This window comes from Equus asinus, chromosome 26 (genome assembly GCF_041296235.1).
Source record: "Equus asinus isolate D_3611 breed Donkey chromosome 26, EquAss-T2T_v2, whole genome shotgun sequence".
Classification (NCBI taxonomy): Eukaryota; Metazoa; Chordata; class Mammalia; order Perissodactyla; family Equidae; genus Equus; species Equus asinus.
This window is the reverse complement of record NC_091815.1, coordinates 42,034,311-42,044,057: the sequence shown is the minus strand read 5'-3', so window position 1 is coordinate 42,044,057 and position 9,747 is coordinate 42,034,311.

Here is a 9,747-nt window from a genome sequence, read left to right as displayed (position 1 = left end):
TAGCTTTATTTTACTAAGAACCAGAGAGAAATATACCTTGCTATGTTTTTGTGTGCATGTCTATATTTTTATATCTAAAAAATGGAAGGATAAATTTTAAAATCTCTAAAAATGGGTACCTGGGAGGAAGAGAGGAAACTGCTGAGGAGACAGGACGAAGCCCCACTGCTATGAATCTATCTTCATTTGGTTTAGAAGTTTACACGTATTTTTCTCACATATATAAATTGTCAAAAGTATTTTCAAATATAATTCATAAACCTAAAGAGAAAATCTAAAAAAATAACGAAAAGAACGTAATTGTTCCAAACTAGGGTTTAACCAAGCAAAGAGGACTTATTTCCACTGAATTTTAAGCAGAATTATGTGAGTATATGTTCTGCACTGATAATTGAACAAAATAAAAGTAAAATGTTTAAGTAATAAAATTGTGATTAGGTATAATGGGTAATTCATTTCCAAATTTTATGCATGCACATATATAGTATATATATATGGTCTTTAAATACCGTCTTGACTGAAAGCAACTCCAGCTTCCTGAAGAAACTGCTGGATCCACATCTAGAGCAGGCAGTGCGGGGGAGGAGCTCAGAAGCTTCCTGCACAAGAAAGCAGAGGGGCCACCAAAGACCACCAGGTTCATGGGAACAGAACAGAAAGGTTGGCATGAAGGAGTCCCACTGGCAAAGGGTGGGACATTTATGGCACCAGGTAATATTTTTAATAATTAAAACAAATGAATATATGTAAACCTATATGTTTGATACTGCTAAAAACACAACAAAATAATCCTCGCAGCTGGGGAATAGTAAAGAACCAAATCGCCACCATGAAAAATTAGAAATAAAGAGGAAGGATCAAGACCTTTCTTTTCTCTCAGAACTATTCGTCAGGAACTCTCTTCTCAGTAGATGGTTTCCACCCATCAGAGGCAAAGGGAGGACTGACCTGGGTCACCCTTACCCTGACCATACAGCCACTGAACCTCAGTGGTTGCCGAACTCCTTAGGAGGCAGTCAGTGGTGAATATCCTACTGGATGGATCTGGCTGATGATACAGGAACCTCCTGATTACACGGATCATAATGTCACAAAAATAGAGACAAGTGTATATTATATTTTCATGTGATGCAAAAAGAAGTAGACAGAAGTAGACATGAACACCTATGAATGAGTCTACTTGAATGTCAAATTAGGGAGAATAACTATCTGCTTATGGAATTATGGGTCAAAAATGTCATGTTAAAAGATACCTCAAAGAGGCAGTAGGTCACATCAGAATAACAAAAGTTCCATATGATTAATGCCCTCTTTCAGGAAACAAAATATTTCAAGATAAAAGAGGGAGGGTATCTGCAAAATATAACAAAATCAAGGTACATAGAAATATGATACAAGTGTTAGAAAACTGGGTGGATGCTGATTCAAATAAAATATTCTGAAAATTTAATAAACATTCTGTGAATTTGAACAATGACTTGATATTTGATGGTATTGGGTTAATATGCTTATGGAGAATAAGATCCAGTAAATAAGAAAAAGAAAAGTGTGTTTGTCTTTTAGAGAAATCAATGATGTATTTAGAGATGCAATTATATGGCTGCTAGGATTTGCTTGAACTTAAGTAATTCCTGGAGGAGAACTGGATGCAATCAGACAGGAAATGAGTTGAGCCCTGGATTGTCCTGGTGGAGCTGGGTGATACATCCACATGGCCTATTATTCACCTCCCCATCCTTTGTGGATAGCTGGAAGTTTCCATATTAATGTTTAAAAATTATTATCTCAACACTTAACAACATGGAGAACTTGTTCTCTATTTGCTGCAACATTTTCTTTCTCCTGGGTGCCACAATTGTTTACTGTGCGTCACTTGGCCTGCAATTTTCAGATAGTGTTATGGTGAATTGAAGTCTCTTTATATTACTATATTCTATCATTTTCAGAAGCCAGGTTGAAAAATTTAAATGCCTTCATTATTCAGAGAGTCAAATCAAAGGAAAGAGGCCAGCCACGCAGGCAGAACTGGAAAATGCAGAATGCAAGGCCCAAGGAAATGGGTGGTTGTTCCCACTTCTAACTTCTTGTCAATATTTGTGTTACCACGCCATCAAATCTAGATTGCTTTTAAAAATACATCTTTGGGGCCAGCCCAGTGGCCTAGTGGTTAAGTTTGCGGGCTCTGCTTCAGCGACCCAGCGTTTCGCCGGTTCAGATCCTATGCGCAGACATGGCACCATTCATCAGGCCATGCTGAGGTGGCTTCCCACATGCCACAACTACAAGGACCCACAAATACAAACACACAACTATGTACCAGGGGACTTGGGAGAAAAAGGAAAAATAAAAATCTTAAAAAAAATTTTTTTAATTAAAAAAAATATATATCCTTAATTGTTACAAATAACAAATTTCCAACTGAAACCCAAAGCAGACAAAAATCCATCTGCTCTAGCTGAGACTTATTGATTCCCAGTTCCAGACTCCAGTAACGGATAAAGCTGTGGTTTCTTAAAGGAGCACTACCTCTGGTACAGTTTTTACTTTTTCCAACGCTAAAGAGTACCCTTACAAGTATTAGAGTGGTTATCATTGGCAGCACATGAAAATGTTCACAAATAAGACCACAATGTTGAAATCCATCATTTTTTAAATCCAATATCCAGTATCTCTAGAAGGGACAGTTAAGAAGCAAAAGTACAACCACGTTGAATTCTGTGCCAGTCACACACTCACCTTTTAACCTGTAGATATGACTCCGTTGAATAATTGCTAAATCAATTCCTAATTAATAAATGGAATAAAATGAATTATTAGCAATTATAAGAGCTTAGGAAATGCACAAATGCTAGGTAAAATGAATAAATTACAGATTTTTCTGTGTAGAGATAGTGTTATATTTGAAAATATGATGAAAAAAGTGCTGTGAGAAAATGTGTGCAAATATAAAGAACAACCACAGAATTAAATAAATATGGAAAAAAGTATTTCAAGAAAATGAAGGACATAAAATAAGATCTAAAGCAGTTCAGAGAGGGGCTGGTCCCATGGAGTAATGGTTAAGTTTGGCACATTCTGATTGGGCAGCCCAGGATCATGGGTTCGGATCCCAGCCACAGACCTACACCACTTGTCAGCCATGCTGTGGTGGCAACCCACCTACACAATAGAGGAAGATTGGCACAGATCTTAGCTCAGGGCTAATTTTCCTCAAGCAAAAGAAGAGGAAGATTGGCAACAGCTCAGGGCGAATCTTCCTCACTGAAAAAAAAAAAGAAGTGCAGGAGAAACAATTATCTTTCTTGGAGTGCTTTGATATTTTAAATAATTTGATCAACTAAATGTAAGTGTGCATAAACCATGTAATTTATAACTAAATGAAACATTGCCAAGTACCCTGTAATAATAATAACAAGAGGAAAAAGAAGAAAGGAAAGGAAATTGAAGGTAATGGAATAGCTCTGACAAATACTTTTTAAAATTACAAACACAGCTTGTTTACAGTAAACCAAAGATATAAAACAGAGAGTCCAAAAAATAATTTTAAGTATTTGATAGGTAGGTAGATAGGAAAATAGATACAGAAATAGGAAAGTCATTAGATCTGTTAATTTTTTAAAAAACAGAGAGCTAAGACTTAAGGTATAGAAAATATTAGGAACTTAGTGTATACCTAAAAATGAGAGAAAAATTAGTTACAAAAAGGTTATGAAGTAAATGGTATAAAAATATTTGAAGGGCCAGCCCCATGGCACAGTAGTTAAGTGCAAACGTTCCGCTTCAGTGGCCCGGGGTTCACCGTTTGGTTCAGATCCCGGGTGTGGACATGTCACCACTTGGCAAAAGCCATGCTGTGGTAGGCGTCCCACATATAAAGTAGAGGAAGATGGACATGGATGTTAGTTCAGAGCCAATCTTCCTCAGCAAAAAGAGGAGGATTGGCAGTAGTTAGCTCAGGGCTAATCTTCCTCAAAAAAAAAAAAAAATTGGACACTTATTTGGAAAAACAACAAATTTCTAGCACATCCCATTGAGATAAATAAACATATTTGTGTACTGGCATATGGACACACAAATTAAAACACTGTAGATTAATCATATAGGAATGTGTGTACTTTTTTAAAACATGAGTTGAGGACAATATGTATTAAGCAATAGGAAAAAAGAGGGGGCCATACAATAATCTACGAATATTAGAATACTAGTGAACTGACACAAAATGAAAGACACAAAAATATAAAGATGAAACAGAATATTAGAAAAAATTTTATATAACAAAAGATAAAAGGGAAGCTGTCGATAAGAGTTTAAGTGTTCAAGCTAAAAAATTAGAGAAAAGGTCATATGTGTTCTAAGCAGAGAAATTATATAAAGAAGCCTTTCTCAGGATAAAAAATACTATCAAATATAAAACGTGTTTCTCTCAAAATGATCAGGCACATGAGAAATAAATTGTAAATGAGATATAATTTTTCAATTAAAAATACATTTCTTTGCCAAATGTTTTAAGTTAGGGTCACAGCTTCACTTTGTATAAGGAGTCTTCTTCTCAGAGTTTTGCATGATCACATCTAAACAAAATTCAATGAATTAATTATGGTTTGTCATTGGCATTACTTAACTCAGAAAGAGAATAGAATCCTTCTGCGTTACATGATATTATTTAGTAAAATATAAATTTTTCTGTCACATTCAATTGGACAGAAAATTTTATAATCACCTAAAATTTAGATGTTTTTCAAAGAATTCAAATTAGGATTATCAAAACAAGAACTGTCTTTATTTTTGGAATACTATTTTACTTGCTTACTTTAGTAATTAACAAGTTATTAAATGACAAGAAGTGATTTACCTGGCATTAAAATTTGGGAAATAGTAGAATCCAGATGAAGTGTGGGTTAGTTAAAAGAAACAGGTGCTAAAAAAATCAACTGTTTCTGGAACGATACACAGTAATCAATAACAAGTTAACCTCGGTGTGAGTTATAGAAGATGGAGAGAAAAGTGGATGAGAAAAGAACACGCATTTCACGTATATGCACAAAAATCTGTTCAAATTTTTCATAGAAATAAGGTATAAGATTTGTAACAACAAATTGAAAGCGTAGTAGAAATTGATAAATCCAAATAAGAGACACGGGAGAATGCCCCATAAAATACTAATGGAGTCCTAAACATAAATGTGAATTATACACAGGCCAGACAATTGAGTAAGAAAGAGAACCACAGGGGGTCCCGCCGTGTGGCCAAGCGGTTAAGCGCGCACGTTCGCTTCCGTGGCCCCGGGTTCGCCTGTCAGGATCTCAGGTGCGGACATGGCACCACTTGGCAAGCCGTGCTGTGGCAGGCCTCCCACATATAAAGTAGAGGAAGATGGGCACGGATGTCAGCTCAGGGTCAGTCTTCCTCAGTAGCAAAAAAAAAAAAAAAAAAAAAAGAAAAAGAAAAAAGAAAGAAAAGAAAAGAAAAAGAAAAAAAGAAAGAGAACAACAGAATTTTGGTAAATATTTTCAAACAAGAAACTATCCGAATCCTGGACCAGCTGTGGTCGAGGACCCTGGTGCCCTTTAAGAACGGCGCTCATTTAGGGAAAAACAAAGGCCTTTCTCCTTCCCTCCTCAAAGCGTCCTGCGGAGGCCCAGTTCGGGACCACCGGGCACATCCTGCTGCCCGCGCGGTGACAGGCGCGCGCCCGCCCCGCAGCTCTTCCCGTTTGGAGCAGGCGGAGCTTTCGCCGCTGGAAGACCGAGCCGGCTGACAGCTTCGGACACGCGGCGGATCTGGGGCAGACGCAGAGGATCGCAGGCTGTCACCGCACTTCTAATCTGGTTACAGGGCGGAGTCGCGGGAAGACGTTCACACGTTTGTAATCCCCGATCATTCCTGCTCCCTAAGCCTGGCAGTCTCTCTCACTTTAAACAAAAATGAGATTTCTATTTCACTGCATGGGAGACACAGTTCACCTTCCTCACACCCATCCCAGAAGTGTTCTCAGAAATTACTGGTGCCAGAAAGCGCGTGCTGCTCCGCAGAACCCAGAGTCAAGGAGATGGAGGTGACCGGTTTTGCACTGATCACAGAAAGTTCTCACAGACACCATCACAGCCAAGCAAGAGGACATGCCAGCACAGATGTCCCGAAAGTCCTCTGTCGCAGGTGCCATCAGACACCAGGTGTGTAAGCAGAAGCCAAGTGCTGAGCACACTGGCAGCATCTTGTGAGCAGGAGCAGGGGCTGAGAGGGAGGGGTCTGCGCTCAGGGAGAGGATTCCAGATGGGCGCTCACAGACAAGGTGCAGGGAGACGTCAGGCCCCCTGGGACAGGAGGTGAGAGTGACTGCGTCTCATGAACCCTCAGAAAATGTCGCTCCTGCATGTCTTTTTCTGTGTTCAGCTTCAACCAAGGGGGTGGGGAGAGAAGTCATGTCCACACCGTATTTCTCAGGAGGTTTCTAGAGAAACATTCTGCTTTCCTGGGAATCCTGCTCTCTGTCTAAAAAGATGGCCCACTTACCAAATGCCGTTGCTTGCTGGGACAGTAGCCACCATGGTCAGGGCCTGAGCACAAGTGCAAAGGGGGCATCTTATCCCCGAGATGAGGCTGGGAAACAATGAGGTCACCTCCCTGCTGGGGACTCATTACCCTTTCCCCTGGAAGTGCAGGGACAGTGTCTGCATGGGGAGTGGGAATTTTCCCAGAAAAACAACTGTGACATGCGCAAATTACTAAAAGCTATTAGGAACCATTTGTCATGATTAAGCAATTAGAGAGACAGAGAGAGACTGACAACCGGGCAGGGAAAACACCTCTCAGGGGCCTGGACAAGACCAGGTGACAGTGACAGACAGGGAGACTGAGGTCTGCGAAGGGAGAGAAGGAAGCTGAGAGCAAGGCTGCCCGTTGTTTCTAGCCAACCTGAGGGGCTTTGCCTCTAAAATATGATTATTTTTCAATTCTGATAACTTTGTACCGTGGCAGCCTGGAAGGGAGAAGCAAACAATCAGTTAGGACAAAATGGCTGAGGGTTAGAAATGACTTTGGAGAAAGTGCAGACACCTTTCCTCACAGCTTCAGTAGGCACCGGTCAAGCATCACTGTCTGTCACACATTGTTTTTGGTATCTGAAAGGGATCAGGGAAAATGAATTGCAAAGATCTGCCTCTACTGAGCCAATATTATAGTCAAGAAAGATGGACAATAACAAATAATAAATAAAATCTTTGATGTGTTACATGATGGTAAGTGCCATGGAAGAAAAAAAAGAGCTGGGTTAGCGGATGAGCAGGACCGAGGGGAGGATGCACCATCTCCTGGGAGTAATGGGTGCCCTCATGCACAAGTGACTGTTTCAGGCAGTGCTTGAGAAAAGATGGAGGAGTAAGCCAGGCAGATGTCTTGTGTATATCACCCCAACCCAGGAAGCAGCAGTGTCATGTCCCAGGCAAAGCCAAGGGCCAGTGCACATGGAACCAGGTGTGAGACAGAGTGTAAGGAGGAGGTCGAGAAAAACACGGGAGAAAGACCTGTAAGGGTGTCTAGGTTTCTAGAAGAATTTTGAACAATTCTAAGTAAAATGGGAGTCATCACACGGTTTGACCAAAATACAGACAATATGTGACTCATCTACTGAAAGCTTCATGCTGACTGGTGAGTGAAGAATACGCTGCCAAGAAGAGGAAGAGGGATAACCGTCAGACAACCTATGAGCAAACCCACAGAAGACAAGATGGTGGCTCTGTCCAGGCTGGTTGCAGAGACACTGATGGAAAGTGGCCCCACTGGGATACACTGTAGGGACAGAGCCAGCAGGACGTCTGTAGGACTGGATGTGGGGAGTGAGAGCAATAATGAATCAAGGATGGTCCCTGGTTTGTGGGCTCAGCAACTGGAAGGGTGAAGTTGGCCTCAACTGAGGGTGGGAAGGCTGTGGCCAGGGCAGCTCACATTCCTGTGAAAATCACACAAGCAAGTGAAAAATACTCCTCAGGTTGAATGCACATTTTACTCCTTACTAAACCATAGTAGGTAGATGTATAGTGTCCTATTTAACTGTCATATCGTACTATGAACATCTTACCTTCAATTGAAAGTGTTATGAATGAGTTATTCTATTCATTTTTAAATGGTGAGACATGGTGTTAGGCTTCCGTCTGCAGCCTCACCTCTTACCACCCTCTCCATGCACAGAAACCTTCAGCCTCCTGTCTCTGCTCGCCTTCCCTGAATAGTCTCTGTGTCTGCACTTGCGTGCATTTTCATATCTGCTCATCCCTTCCCACTAACGCTTCGTGAACAAATGACACCCTTGTGAAGTTCCGTGGCTGCAGCTGTGGAGAGAACAGACACAGAGCCTCTGCTCCCATGGACCTCACATGCTGGAGAAAGGCAAGTGTGATGAAATAGGGCCTGCCCTCGACTCTTCCCTGAGGACCTCTCACCTCTCCTCCAGGTTACCGCTGAGAACCCTTCTCTATCACCCATGGCTTCACTAACCCTTGCTCTGCCCTCGTTGTTCCCATAACATTCACATCTCCCTCACTTATTGCAGCACCATGTTACGATTGTTTGTCTTCCTACCCAACTGGTCCCTGGGCCGTGCATCATAGCGTCCCCATGGCCACAGAGCTCCCAGGAGGTGTTTGTGGTATATGAAGGAAGACAGCAAATTCTTTGCTGTTCCTCCCACTGAAAAGTGAGTCTATTTCATCTCAGCCTGAAAGTGGATGACTTGCTTGACCAAAAGAATTGGTGGATGGATTTTTTCTTATTTTCTGAGAACCAGACAGAGAGTATTCAGTTTCTGTGTCGGTCTCTTGAAACACCCTGGGCTGCCGTGTAAGAAGTCTACCCATGTGTAAGCACCCTGGTTGAAAGTTCCCACTGAGCCCAGCCTTCCAGCCATCTATGAGAAGGCACAGCAACGTGAGTGAAGTCATCCCAGACACTCTAAACCAACCCACACAGCACCCGAGTATCGCCAAGTGATTGCCATTGATGCCACGGGGAAGAGCAGGCTCACCCAGCTGAGCCCTGTTTGATTTCCTGACCCCAAAATTATGAGAGCTAAGGCATTGTTTGATATTTTAAACCACTAATGTTTGGTGTCATGTTTTTTTGCAACAATAGACAACGGCAAAAGTAATGAATTCTTTCACTCGCCTAATTCCTAGCCTCCTCCAAGGACAAGTGGACGTCCCACCCTCTCTTTGTAAGTTCTTTCACAGACTCACTTTTCCCTCTGGGGACCTGTCATGGTCCAATGAGCTCAAGAAAATGAAGAACTTACCTGACAGGTGAGGTTCTCTCCTTGAGAATTCAAGAGAAAAGAAAAATTCTAACTTGGAGAAATCAGGACATCTGAACTCTCCTGACTCTTTTCAGTGCCCCTCAGGCTTCCTTGAAGACACTCAGGGTCTCTGTCTCTCAGCCCCTGCAGAGATCAGCCTTGGGGGGCGACTCTCCTTCCGTCCCCACCGTGGCAGGCCAAGCTTATCCTCGCGATGCAAACTACTGGACAAGTCGACCAGCAGATCAGGCATTATGGTCACCTGGAGGTGAGAGTGAACCGTGCCCTGTGGCCCCTGACCCAGGACTTGTCTTTGGAGGATGTGCCCATGTTCGCTCAGGGAAGGCAGACACGGCCTTCACCTGGGAGGCAGGAGTGTGAGGGAAACCCTGCTTGGGTGTCAGGAGACCTGCATTCCAATTTGTGTGACCTTGGGCAAGTCCCTTCCCCTCTCCCACACA